The following is a 15,606-nucleotide window of genomic DNA, read 5'->3' as shown; positions in this document are numbered from 1 at the left end:
GGCACCTCTTAAAGGTATAAACACTCAAATTGTATACTTATACTTGTAATTATACTGTAGCGTTTTATTACAAAATACAGGAAAAGGAACTATTTTTTATTTTGAAATATAAACAGAATGCCAATTATTAATTATTAAATTTTTTTCACCTAGACAACCACCTATATTGTTTTTCTAGGATCTATCGATTGGCGTTAATGATCGCCACAGTACTCCCCCCTCAGTGACTACCTAATTGTTGTAGTCGCGGAAACGTACAAGCGGTTTAGTTTTTTTCCGTAGTCGAGTTGTTAAAAGAGGAGAATGATCTTCGGATGCAGTTTTTTCATTTTTTATCTCTGACATATCTTCTGGTAGGAAAGCTGGTTTTAGACGATCAATGCCAACGTTGACACTTTTACCGTTAAATAGAATAGTATAAACTTTCTCACTGCGCTTGAGGTCCGGTGTAAGGTTGCTGAAGCGGCTTTCGTACTGCATCAACTCTTAAGAAGACATGTGTACATTTTTGCAGCTCTGGATGTACAAAAACTGCAGTTTTTCCATGTCGTGCTATTGGACATGGACGAATCTCACGCATTTGATCTCTAAGTCGATCAACGAAGGTTACAGGATCCACGGAAGGATATTCGCCATCAAAGAAAAATTCTCCTGGAATTCTGAGCTGAGTTCCATAAGTTAATTCTGCAGGCGAACATTGTAGATCTTCTTTGAAACTTGTTCTTAGTCCAAGGAGGATAGTTGGTAGTAGCTCAAACCAATTAGTGCTGTTATGGCACATAATGGCGGCTTTCATGCTTCGATGCCAGCGTTCAATTAAACCATTCGATTGTGGACGGTAGGCGGTCGTGCGGCATCTCTTAATCCCAAGTAGATTCGTTAAGGACGAGGTAAGTGAAGCTTCAAATTGACGTCCTTGATCAGTCGTAATGCGTTGTGGACATCCATAACGAGACACCCAGGTGGAGTAAAATGTTTTTGCTACTGTTTCGGCGGAGATGTCCACCATAGGGGTAGCCTCCGGCCACCTGGTGAAACGATCGGACATTGTGAGACAATATCTGTGCCCTTGGGAAGGTAGGAGTGGTCCTACGATGTCAATATGGACATGCGAAAATCTACTATCTGGAACAGTAAAAGAAGTTAGAGGGCTCACTGTGTGTCGTGATACTTTCGATTTTTGACATTGTATGCATGATCGCGCCCAGGACGTGATGTCTCGATTCATGAATGGCCAAACGAATTTCTTCTTTATCGCTCGACCGGCGTTTCGTCCACTAGGGTGTGAGAGATTATGAAACATATGGAAAACTTTTCGTCCTAGACTTTTAGGTACATAAGGACGGATTATGCCTGTAGAAACATCGCAGGCTATTATTGTTGAACTGTTATCAAATGGACAAAGCTTTTTCATTTCTAACGATGTTTCGCTCCCATTCAGCAGCCGTTGTAATTCTCCATCAATTTCTTGTTCAGCGGCGAGTGTTTCAGTGTCGATTACAGTAGGCGTGATTATTTCTTCGATTCTGGATAAAGCATCAGCAACGACATTACTTTCTCCAGGTATATGTATACTGGAGGTTGTTAACTGGCTTATGAAGTCAAGCTGTCTCAACTTCCTCGAGAAAAAACCTAACGGCGTCCATGAATCATTGTTGCACTGTTCCAGAACTGCGCCGATGGAGAAATCTGAAGCGTCGGTTGTCAGCGCGAGTGTTGTACCTTCGATTGGATATGCTAGAAGAGCACAGTTCGCCAGATCTTTCTTGCATCGTTCGAAAGACGTTTCAGCTTTGGATGACCATATAATAGCCGTTTTGTCGTTTTTACAGCTGTTCTTCAGATAATCGTTCAAAGGATCCTGGATTTCAGCAGCATTCTTCATAAATCTCCGATAGAAATTTACCATGCCTAGGAAACGACGTAAGTCCTTGACGATGGTCGGTTTCGGAAATTTGAGGATTGCAGATACTTTGCCAGGGAGCGGCGAGCTACCATCAGCTGATATAAGGTGGCCTAAATATTCTACCTGATCAGCGCCTAAAACACATTTTGCAGGATTGACAATAATTTTGAATTCTTTAAGACGCTGAAACACTTTTTCAAGGAGAAGAAGAACAAATGAAAATGTCATCAATATAACAAAAACAAAAATCAAAATCTGCTAACACTAAATTAATATGTCTTTTATTTATTTATTTATTTTTATTTTATTTTGCCTTTATTTTTAAGTTTTAATTGTCTGTAATCACCGCAAGGTCTCCAGTCTCCTGGTGTTTTCTTGGGTACCAGATGAAGTGGGCTAGCCCACGGGCTGTTGGATGGTCGGCACCATCCTTGATCCATCATAAACTGGAATTCCGCCTTGGCAATTCTTAATTTTTCGGGCGAAAGTCGACGAGCTGGTTGCGATACAGGAGGTCCAGTTGTGATAATGTGGTGCACCGTGGAGCTCTTCACTTTAGTGTCTGGCGGTACGGGGCGAGTGATATCTGGGAATCGAGCCAAAACCTCATGATATTTTGAAGAAACTACGAGAGTTGTAATTGTTGGAGCATCGCAGTCTTCAATGCTAGCGACAGAGGTGAGTTGAGTTCTCGAGTCAATAAGTTTTGTGTTTCTTAAATCAACTAGCAAACTATAATAACTCAAAAGATCTGCGCCTATTATGGGTTGAGAGACGTTGGCTATAACGAAAGTCCATTTATACGATCGCCTTAATCCCAAGTCGAGGCAAATTAATTTTTCTCCATAAGTTGATATTGGTGAGGCATTGGCTGCGAAAAGCGACACTTTAGTGAGTATGCAAGTTGACTTACCCAAGAACTGCTTTGGAAGCACCGATATATCTGCTCCCGTGTCGATTAGATATCGAATTCCGGACTTTTTATCTGTTATGAAGAGGCGATGATGTTTTTCGCTACCCCCGAACACTGCCTCATGTGTCGGTGGGTTGTTTAGTTTTCCTTCGGCTTGAAATTACAGGGAGGTTTGCATTTTCTTGCCTTTTCACCGAAACTGGCATGGTAGTAACAAACTTCCTCTGCTGGGCGATGTCTAGAGTTACCGGAGTGTCTCCGTGAACGAGATTTAGATCGACCATAACGCTGTTGTGAACGTCCTCTATCGGTGGTGAGGGTTTTAACCATGTCAGTGAGCATCTCAATTTGTTTTTGCATTACTAATAATGCAGATGCAGATTCTGACATGTCCGTGCGTCTGGGAGACGCAGCACGGTTGACTGCGGAAATCGACCCAGAAGCGTATATTTCCACAAGTTTGTCTGCGACGTCGGCCATCTTATCCAACGTGACACCTTCGCTGGCAGAAAGAATGAGCTGGACATTTTGAGGCAAGCGTTGCACCCACAGGGTCTTCAGTACGTCTTCGTTAATGCGTTATCTGCTAAGCTTCTCATCTGTCGCAGTAATTGGGAAGGTTTGTGATCACCTAATTCAATTTCATTAAGCAGCTTGCGCAACTGACGATCCTGCGAGTCAGAATACGCCGCAATGAGTTTCTTCTTTATGGTCTCGTATTTGTCTGTCGAGGGTGGATTAGCCACGACGTCGGAGACCTGTTGTAATACATTACAATCTAGTGCAGCTGCCACTGTGAAAAATCTTGTGATGTCTGACCTGATTTTATACGTATGAAATTGGGCATCTACTTGTGCAAACCATAGGACGGGGTCCTTTTGCCAAAAAATTGGTAATTTAACCTTTCTAATCTCCTCTATCGTATCTGTTGTAGGTTGCGGTTGTTGTCGACTTTCCGCTAATTGCTCCTGCAGCCGCGCGATGAGCGTTTGTTGTTCCTGTAGTTGTTGTTCCATTTTTCAGATGTGTCCGCACGTAATCACTCACGTCTCAAGTCGGGGTTACCAAATTGTAGCGTTTTATTACAAAATACAGGAAAAGGAACTATTTTTTATTTTGAAATATAAACAGAATGCCAATTATTAATTATTAAATTTTTTTCACCTAGACAACCACCTATATTGTTTTTCTAGGATCTATCGATTGGCGTTAATGATCGCCACAATACTATTAATGTCATTGTTTATTTATAATTAATTAGTGTTACCCGATCGATGAATAACCTGATGAATAATCAATTTTTGACCGCGTTAGCAATTGCTGCTGTACTTGGCATAATTGGAGGTAAGACATTGGCTAAACTAGCAAATATGAAACATCTTTGAAATGAAACATCCCGTATATTCTAAATCTAAATTACCTGATAGAGATCTATAAAACATTAAATATTAAAATTTGAATTAATCGAAATGAAAAATGACTTCTGAAAACTATAACTAAAACTACGATTAATAAGAATTACAATCGAAATTCTGTAACCAATCTCTACAATTCACAACAAAAATCACGCAGCCGATATCACTGCACCTGTATATGACTTGTGTGAATCTTATTAAAGGAGGAAGTTTGTCGCAATTGTCGAGACCGGCTTCTACACCTTTATCAAAGTTTGAGTTATTTAGTTAATGAAAAATTTCAAAATTTGCTTTTTACCCGCTCGCCTAACGTGTATTTTAAATTCCCCAATTCATTATATCACTTCTATTAATCTAATTTTAACTCAAACCACCTAATGGCATTGGTATTTTCAGATTCTGTTCAAAATGAAATCGCTGAGATCACTTGAGGTGAAAAATTAAAGCATATTACCGTTTTTGTGTGCGATATAGAATCGACAAAACGAATTGGAAAAAGTAAAAATTTAAGCTTTCAACGGCGCGGCGTCCAACCAAATAAGCGACCTTAAACTTATTTGATGTCTACACCATCGCAGAACAACTCAATTAAATTAGAATGTCGAGCCACTGAGCCATATTGATTTCGGCCTTCTCATGAAGGGCTTTATTTTTCTACTCGTTTTTATATTTAATGGTTCCAAGTACACAGCATGAAACTGTTTTACTCTTCACTGCATTACTTATTACCGGCGCTAGATCGCTTTGTGAGTTTTGATATTAGGTTGCCATTCATTCCGCATCTGTTCAGGGGGTCAATTTTTGAGATGCGATCGTTTTTTTGCGAATACGCAAAGTTACGTGTACGTAGTTACGAATGTCAAGAAAACAATCAATTTTTGAGTGACAGTTTCTATTATTCGCAACTTTACTTACGATCATCGTAAAGATGCGATTGATAGATTTGACAACACCTGAATTAAAATTGACATTTCGCAAAATTAAATCTAATTTCGTATTTATTCTCATTCCATCTGTTCTATGGTTAAAGAGGTGTATATAATGGTACCTCGTTATTATAATGGACAGTTTAAAAAAGAGAGGTGCAAATGATTCCGAAAAGCAAAAAACTATGCTGGTGGAATATGTGAAAAATAAAGGGTACCGCTCACTAGAGCGAAGCGGCGCGTCGACTGGAGTACAGGTATAATGAAGAAATCGATGCTTTAATAAAAAACGAAATTGCTTCTTTAACAAACCATTACATCTCTATTGTTGCCTTTGTTGTTTTGTGGAGATTATTGTAACGGCTTTCTGGAATGTTTGGTTCCACATTATTAAAATGTGTTAACAACCAAGAGCGAAGGGGATATCCCGAATCTCCTGTAAAGAATAAGTATTAGTGTAAGGAACTACATTTATTAATAAATGTGTCACACACCCAATACTAATCGATGTAATTGCTGCATGAGACCATGGACATTTGATTGATTCCATAAATAGGAAAACTCAATTCCTCAAAACCTTCCCCTTTGAGGAATTGAGTCGTCTATTTCCTATATGGTTCATCACCCCATTTAGAGAATGGATCAACAACGAGTTTTTTCTGATATAGGTATATCTATATGCATCGTTAGTACCTACTTCCCGGATACCTTGCGTTCACATTTAGAATGTTGAGGCTGCTGTCACATATCTAACAACATTTTTGTAACGTTATCCACTCATCTTCCATTCTTTAAACTTACCGACTGCACATTAATAGAGTGGTAACCATTTCGGTTTATATATAAATATTCAGGATACTCCGGATCCTCAATTTTCGGAGGAAAAATGGGCACATGCGTGCAGTCTATGCACCCTATAGTTCCCGGAAAACCAAATTACGTAAAAAATCTAAAATCTTGAATGGCCAAAACGTTTATCAATTCTTCTATTTTCGATAAAATTTTTAAAATTGACGATCAACTGGTCACTATACTTTATATTCAAAGCAAAACGCATTCGAGTATCAAATTACGCCAGCTATCTACCGCTCGCAAAAAAAGCGAAGGATATTTTAAGAGCACGCAAAGAAACGTGCTGTCAAAATTTGAAACAAACTACCTACTATTCGTATTGTTCCGTATACGTTTCCCATTTGCGAGCGCTCAAAAATTGACCCCCAGGGTGCTTGAGTTAAGCGATCGATCGTTCTGCTTGTTAATAGCTCGTGCCGCTGAGGTATTCTTAAAAAAATATAAAGGGAAAGATAATTACCTACAATATCAAAGAGAGAAGCGGCAAAATTCAAATAAAAGTACGTTAATCTTTCGACTCGCTTATTCAAATATAAATATTTAAATAAGAACCTTCAACTTTAAAATAAATTTCGTTCGTGGCAACATAATATATACAACAAGAAAGTATTGCAGATTTTGCAATTTAAAGGATTCCAAAGATATTTCGGACCAATTGAATGTCACCTTCTTTGAAATTGCTTCTTGGCTTGAAAAACCGAATTGCCTCGCAATATGGAAGCCATTTCGCCGAAACAGAATTTTATTTGAACATATGTTTCAATGGTATTTATATTGATATGATAGGACTTTAAATTTTGGCAGCTTTTACTGTTACACAAAGAGCACCCTAACGTAGGAATGGAGAAAGGAGAAGTGGGGAAAGAGATGCTGCCTCGCATGAATTTTTATTCCGCATTAATTCCACTTCTTGTCACAAAACATTTTCATGTTCGTAATTCACCAAATGGATTAAAATCGGTATGTCTCGCGAATTCAGAGATCTCTGCAAACCTATACAGATATTAGTTTCGTATTCTCAAACGCAACTGACAAAATTATTATACAACACACGATGGTGAGGGAAAAACTAATTGACATTTTCAAGAAGCAGTCTATTTTGATTTTAATAATACAATGTATTTCTGGAACAATGCTCGACTACATTTTTTCATCAATGTCAACAAACGTTTTTTCAAATATTTTAATGCTAACTATAAGGTCCCCTGGTGAAGTTGTGCAGAAAATTATTGCCTCTAACTTCTGATTGACATTTGGTATTGGTGGACACATTTATAAAATAATTTCTGATCAGGTTTCTTACTTCTATTAAACTATTCACCACAGCACCTGTTGCACGTGTTGTTTGTACTATTTTGAGTTTAGAAAAACCCTTCGCAAAGCCAGGGCCCCAATATCTCTACAGGGATATTCACATAGCCGGTTCGTTAATAGTATATTGAAAGACAAGTGTTACAATGCGACCTATTGTAATACGCGTTTTTCATACTATTTTTTCTATTTCGGTGCTTTAATTTAATTAAAAAATCATTATCAGAAACTATAGGGAACATTAGAACTAACATGTTTTATGTTGGGAACACTTTTTATGCCGTTAACTTTTAGGTTGGCAGCGTAGTAAGACTGACATTTTGAAGTTCAAACATGGAAGTACCCAACGAAGTACCTACTTGTACTAACTAGTAACTGCCAACTTAAGAGATGAGTTACCAAAAAAAAAACGACTATAATCACTGCCTTTGTACAACTGTTTTCGGCCGAAAACAGTTGTACAAAATCATCATTGTGACACCGAAATAGAAAAAAGTGTTTGAACTTGTAATTGAAATAGAGGCTTGAAATTTGGCGCGCACACCATTGCGAATTGAAAGAAAATAATGTCAAGATGGCGTCGCTTCCGTAAACACCGCAAATTGACCCCATCTTTTTTTTTTTAATAGAAACATGATTTTCTATTTTTTCATAAATGCACTATTTCATTCTGAATTCAGCGCATTTAAGATTTGCGTACCTATTGCGCTTCTAGTATAAAAGACAGTCACGTTAATCATCACAGGTAGCCGCAGAAGATGCAAGGATCCATTTAAAAATTCATATCTCTTAAACCGTTCAAGTTAAGTGAATGCTCTTTTTTATAATCAAATCATTTAAGTGTAAGGAATTTTTTGAGTGACCGCTGAAATTCTTGAAAAAGTTCTCAGGACTGTTACAATTTTTCAAAATTACGAATCAAAAAATGTCAAAAACTTGATGGAAAATGTAATGTTAAGTAAAATTGTCGAAATAACGAAAATTTCTAAAATAATTTCCATATTCGCTTACTGTACCCCAGATATGTCACATTGAACAGCGTTCATTAAGAGTAATAGTTATCACTTGCAACTTCATTCAAAATAAATATGAAAGAAAAGTATTTATGGTCTTAAGGGGTGGCATGTATCTCGAAAACTGTATCATATGGAGAAAATATACCGCACGGTCCTACCTCAGGGTCAAAATATGCTAGTACCCTACCTTATTGTATCTCCCTTTTTATAAAATTGAAAGGTTTCTGTCAGGCCTTTAAATAATGGATTATGTTTTAACAATATTCATGTAAGGGATGTTATATTTCACTTAAATTTCTTTCGAAAAACCATGCATAATAATTTACTAAACCAACAAAAGACATCACCTCAGTTACACTTTCAGGAATTCTAGCCTTTTGTATTGCACTTACTTTTGATTTTGTTTTATGTACGCCATTCTTATCTATGGGTTGTACAGTACAGTCGTGCGTCAATCCAATTCGTGGTTATAAAATGAAGGTCGGCGTACATCGATTTCTTTTGTAATTAAGAAGTGCACTAAAGATCAGCAGAACCAGCAAGTAAGAAGAGAGCATCTGAAATTAACAAAAAGAAGTGCGCATTTAAAATTCCACAAGATCAAGTCATACAACATTAAATTTCTTTCAGATAGATTTGATTTACGTAGGCAAATGCTTTTAAATTGTTTTAACGTGCGTTTTCGAACCCAGTAAGTTTACAGTATTTTGTAATTTGGGTGAGCCAAGTGTGTGGTTTAAAAATTGTTTGTGAAAGTAAATGCAATTCAATTTTGTTTGTAAATTAATCTAGCTGTTGTGGCATTTTCAGTGGAATTGTAACCACACCGACCCATTTAGTGGAAAGCCCTTTTACTTTAGACGATACTGTATATTGAACCAAAAATTTTCTTATTTATTTATTTATTTATTCTTATTCTTATTTATTCTATAAATTATGTTTTCAGAATGGTTTTAAACGTAAATGCCTATTATTTGTTATTTTAGTTGGTGCAATTAACAAAAATGGAGTACTCCCAGCACTGTTTCCGTGTTCTTTTATCATTCCTAAGGTACAAAGCATTTCTAATTACCTGAGAAACGCATTTCACGGCGGAACGTGTGCAAGTGAAGTTACGGCATTCCGCATTCTACTTATCAATAATGTGTACTGTTCGGAGGTTGCGTTTTTTCTGCTTTGTTTGCTAAATAATGCGATATTATGGTTTCGAAAGCTACGTGATCTTTCAAAATTGAATAATAACGTTTTAGTTTGTTTAATCGTCCTGTTAATTACTTGAATAGGATGCGAACAAACTTTCCTTTACAGTAGATTAAGCTTTACACGCAATCATTCATCATTTGAAACCATCGTAAACACCCGAGAGTGAGAAAATGTTTGCAGGAAAAATATAAAGTTTTCCTATTAATTAACCCTTCGTTCATACACTGTCGATCTAGATAAATGAACCATGAAACAAGGATTTAACGTGTATTACGTTGTCCTCCCACATTCAAGAATCGAAAAGCTCTTAATACATTGAGTTCTGTTTGTTTTGTGTTGATTTGGGCGCCTGGGGTTACAACTTAATGCACGTACCAACATTTTTAATCGAGTGGTATTTTACGTTGTGAATTGTACTCATTTTTGAGACACTTTCCACCTTTTGTACCTCAAAATTAGCAGCAATAATAATAACTTTTTGCGCCATTAACAGACGTACAGAATGTTTAATTTATATTTGCACAGGGAATATTAATGAGCACAGTTGACCATGTAAGAATGAAGTTGTAGGTAGCCCCTGCATTTGGGGGTTTAATAATGCCCCACATCCAATCAAAAGGTATCCGTACACAGTTCACCAAAAATTACAATATTCAGTTAACACAAATGACACTTTACACTAACGACATCGGGTAATCGCAGCATCTCTTCAGGTAGAACAGGACGTTCATAAACTCAACTTCAAACTGAGTCACGTTGAAATCCAACTTAGGAAACGCCGACAAACACCTCTCCTTGCAGCACCTTAGATCAGTGGTTCTCAAAGTGGGTGCCGCGGCACGGGCGCCGCAAGCACTTCATAAGGATGCCTCGAAATTTTTAAATATTTAATTAATAAGCTTAAAATTACATAAATTAAAAAAAGGAATTAAAATAATTATAAAAAATGAATATTCGTTATTTTATTACAATTCTGTTTTTTAGTTTCTATTTTATTTATTTCTATGGTTCATAATTCATTAATCAATCATATACTGGTATTACATCAGACTTTCTCAATCTTATAACTTACATTTGGGGTGCATATAGGGTGGTATGTGGAATCGAAAACGTCCTATTTTGGTTTTGATCCGTAACCATCTTCAAGGTTGTTGAGGGTGTCAAAATTTTAAGTCATAACGGCATGAAAATTTAAAAAAAAATTTTTTTCGCATACACTGGCTAAAATGGCTTAAAAGCCCTACAAAAAAGTTCCTTTGTTTTTGATAAGTTTTGAATTGAAAAGTTAAACTATTTACTTTATATTTCTAAATTTCATTTTTCTCTAAAAGTAAGCATCAGAGTGAAAAATGTCAATTACAAAAGAGATGTGTTAGATGAGATCTACAAAAAAGGCTTCTACACTTTTTGCGTCCGGTTCAAAATAAAAGCGCTAGAGGGCAATTTGCTTTCAAAACCACGCGTTTTTCTTATAATTCGTATCGTTCAAAAACCACTCGACAGATTGGCGAGCATTTTTTTTATTTTGTAGGTATTTTTATCAGGTTTTATTTAAATAAAACAACGTGTATATTTAGTAGTTATTTTCATTAGAACGAATAAATTAATTACAAAATTTAACAATTTTCTTTATATTCAGCCGCCATCTTTAATTTCTTAAACGTTATTTTTATATTTTGATTACAAGTGTCAATACGAATTTATTGACAACCTAATCATTAAAATCGATGCAACCGTTTTGGCTTTATGAATGTTTTAAGTTACACAACCTCCATTTTAGAAAAGGTTCGCCATTTTGAATTCCAGTGGACAAAATTTTCATTTCCTCGGATGAAATCATTCATATTGGTCTCCAGTATCACTGGATAAAGCGGCTTACTTTCTGCATAAAGTGCAGTTTCATTTTGCTAAGCCCTATGACTATTAATAGATGCTAACTGTTACTTTTACCGCTAACTAATTTATTATTTAGTCATTCTCTATTAAAAAATATACCTAGCAGTACCTACATGATATCAAACTGAAATTAAAAGATATATTACGGAAATATTAAATGCCAGATACAATCGACGTGTTTTTCTCAAAACCAAACGCAAAGTTTCGGCATCAATACTCCCCTCTCCTTCAATTTAAATAATGAAAAAAAGTAATCTTTATGAAAGTCATTACACGAAAAACTCGAGAAATGAAGTAATAAACTAATGGCCGTTTATCTAATCATTGAAATACATTTTATTACCTTATTAAAGCTTCTACACATTTGCGTGTAAGTGCACAAGGTGCACCATTTATATCGTTATCTTATATCTCCTCATTTAGTAACTCTTACAATTGCGCGTCTGATGGGCCAACAGTTATATTTCGGGAGACGTATTCGATTTAATCATCGCATGATATGGCACGAAAATTTCCGCCTTCCAACTTTATCGTGGTCGTTTGGAATATGAAAATGTGTCTTAAAGTTTTATATTATCCCATAAATGACTGACATTTACTTTTAATCTGCCATATTTACTTTCAACGGAAAATTACAGCTGTATGCGCCATAACCCCACAAATGAATGCAGATATTTTTTTCTTTCGCCACCTTAATTAGCTGCTTCTTGTTTTTTTCCTACTTGCACTTTGTTTCAGATTCATGTATTCACGTTTTGTTTAAAATTCTTGTATTAATGGAAATTTGAATTTTTCCTATTTAAATAATTAAGTAAGTGGGTATATAAATTTCCTGGTCTGGATCTCCTAAAATATGGAAATCTGAAGATGTTTTTTTTTAAATTTCTGACTTATCTATAGCCACTAATTTACAAAATTGATATAACGGCAAATCGGGCGTCACCAATGTAACAGTATTTCTGTTCAGCATATTTAAAGTTCATTTATTTCGTAATTAAAATGTTAAGTCTAAATGTAAGCATTACTCCCAAGCACGAATGATGTGACTGAGTGAGAATGCATTAAAAGGGATTTATTCCAGTTCATTGTATCCTAATGTGGATTTTAAATATGGGCGCCATGAATCAGAAAAGAAATTAAATATAAGTAATAATCGCGGCAGAAATAGAATTGCGTTCACCATATGTAAATAATGTAAATTAGGGAAGAAACTGCATATAAATATCGAGTATTAACGCTAAGGTCCAAGTCTGAGTCAGTGTAAATGATTCATTTAGAGCTAGTAGAACGACTTAAATCCGTCTGTTCGCTACGGCTGTCAAATTGGCAAAAGCTTTATTCACGGGCGATCAGTCTATATAACCGTAAGTGGATTGTGCGCGTAAAGCATAAATGAGGCTACGGGATAAGCACTACGAGAGTATAAATACGGAAATTTCCAGCACCAAGGGAGTAGTTGCCCGGCTTCTTTTTACGGAGTAACATCTGTGCCAGTCGCGCCCGCAAATTATAAGGGCGTTTTCTTGCAATAGTGAATTGAGGCGATTTTTTTAAGAAAATCAAGAGAAAGAACCGAGTGAAAATATCTACTCTCCATCCAGCCACTATATCGAAGGCGAAGACGATCCTTCACGGCACTCCGGAGAAAATTAGGAGGATTGCGAGATTGCCGAGGAACAGTTCCATCTTTTGTTCTACGCGCGGTCCGTGCACAGTCTACTTGGAGGGTACTGAAAAAGTCTCGTTGAAACCTGCCTTACACACAGCTTATGACCGTTTTGATGAAATAAATGACACAACCAAGAGATGATTATTAAAGGGAACTGAGAAAAAGTAGGTATGAGAAATTTAGGAGAATTAGGAATTATAGGGAAATGCAAGGGATCGAGCAAGAAATTCATTGAAAAGGGAATTTTTGTTCGGGAGGTTTTTTATTAGAGAAGCATTGAAAATGGAAGGGGACAACCGAGGGGACAACTGTCATGTGTAAATCACAAATAAAAGACTAATTCAATTTTTATTTTCACATGGTCTAACTTGCAAACTATCAAAGGATTGCAAATTTGTTAATGTCAAATGCCGTTATCTAGTACAGTGTTTAAGTTGCTTTAATTTTTAATTTAATAAAACACATTCCTTATTAATTGCATTAGACAAACATAAAATGAATAGGTATATATTATAGCGGGTTCCTTACAAAAACTAAATGAAAATCAACACATTGAAAGTCAACCACCTGAAATTTGGCACCGTAAATCTCGTCGCCTAAAAACGCTTCAATGGCATACACACTTTATTGACACTGGGTTCAGGTCACAGTTTCCTTTTAACAATTTTCTCCTATTTACTTTTAAACGAATTACTTACCATAAATAAATTTCTAGAGCTTGAACACACGGCTACTACGTGAGCAGAACGTTTGTAGAGATATTTACTTTATAAGGCACAAAGAGCAGTATCCGAATTCGGCGATTGAAAGACTCCCTGAAGAGATCTCCAGCAGTTTAGTTTAGGATGTGCAACAATCAGCTAATGCTGCCAATGCGTCAGCTTGAAGCTGCTCATTTTTTTTATGAAGACTTATTCGAAATGTATTATTTTACGTAACTTCAGCAAGCTAACATTTTTAAAGCATTGTTTACTACCTACATTAAATTATGGTCGATTGTAATTTATCATATGTTAACAATTCGCAATTTCCCAAACTGGAATTAAATATAATTCCAGAATCTACCGAAGGACTCCCTCGCCACTATTCAGGCAACCGTGATTCTTTTCGTCTAAAGATTGACCAGTAAACTTCCGTCCCTTGTATTGGGATGTTTGAAGTCCTTAGGGTATATTAAGCTCTACGCCCTACGAAGCATCATTCATCATATAGCAGAATTCGCAAAGTGGTTTCCGATTCATCCTACTCCTACCTAACATTCCTAGAAGCCTCTAATAATACACCTACAATGTTTCAAACAGATTCTAATTTTCTCACGCGCCTGAAAGGAAACTGAAAGGAAAGACCGCGATTACAGTAGTATTGTTTACGAAAGTATCACATAATGCAAGTACTTATTTCAGTTCAGTACAGGCATCCCAATTCATCATTGACAGTCAGAACTTAAACAATCATTATTGAAATGAGAAATTGTCGCAAACAGGAACAAAAATCTAAATCTGGTACATGATTGCCATCTGTAGTTGAAAAGCTATAGTTTGGTGTTTTTGAAACGGCGCCTGCTGAAAGTACGTTTTCAGGACAACTTTGGAGGATACAATACAATAGATGGCACCACCACCCCTATTTTTATCGTTTTACAGCTTTTCTTTTTCATACACACAACGTCTTATATTTGTGTATAAGGCATTCCGTATTCAATGATTTTACGATAAATGCAAGTTTGACAAAGGAATATGACATTTTAACCTCCAGGAGTGCAACATTACATGAATTTGGGTTGATATATATTTTCATTTCCTATAAGTACCTAAGTAAGATCTAACTAACTAACTAACGTTATACTGTAAAGAAGAGAACATTATTGAACATACCACTTACGTCTATGATAAGCTCATTTTTAAGAGGCGACAAATCGACCGTAAACTCGCCTTTTATTAGAAACGTCCATCTTTAATCGACGCGTACGGTCCTAAAGGGTGGCATACCCAGCATTCAGCATTGGTATTAGTCGTTTTTGCACTTGAGCGTCATGTAAACAAAGATCGCGAATGCTTATCCGATATCATGGCCAATTAATTAAATAACTTCCAACAGTTTTCAAATTTCAAAGGGTCATCACATCACTGATTATAAAGGTGACCAGCCATGCTGTTCTATGTGCTTGATTTGGCAAGAGCTTGACATTACACTTGCAAATCATCTAAAAATCAATTTCTTAAATTATTAAAAGAATAGCCAAATAATGAGAATTAAAATACTATCTTTACAAGTACGTGAGTAGTTTCATGTACCTAATGATGCCTCCATTTAATTTCAATTATTTGAGATTTATGATGAGCGCCTTACGGCTACCTAAAACAAATTTAATCCTTACCTGTATATTCCAAGCCCAGCTCATGCTGGGAATATCTTTATGGTTGTAGCTGATCCGAATTAATCCTCCTACTTTATTGTTTTATTATGCCTTGTATATTACTTATTTCAATTTTTAATTTG

The 15,606-nt window shown here is 36.1% G+C and overlaps 1 pseudogene; it reads right to left on the bottom strand.

Moving 5' to 3' along the window:
- Positions 1-2,957: 2,957 nt before the first annotated feature.
- On the bottom strand, positions 2,958-3,903 carry LOC116166401 (annotated as a pseudogene).
- Positions 3,904-15,606: the final 11,703 nt, after the last annotated feature.

The sequence above is a fragment of the Photinus pyralis genome, unplaced genomic scaffold (genome assembly GCF_008802855.1).
Source record: "Photinus pyralis isolate 1611_PpyrPB1 unplaced genomic scaffold, Ppyr1.3 Ppyr1.4_LG3b, whole genome shotgun sequence".
NCBI classification, from domain to species: Eukaryota; Metazoa; Arthropoda; class Insecta; order Coleoptera; family Lampyridae; genus Photinus; species Photinus pyralis.
The sequence above is the reverse complement of the archived record's forward strand: the minus strand, read 5'-3'. Positions and strand labels throughout refer to the sequence as shown.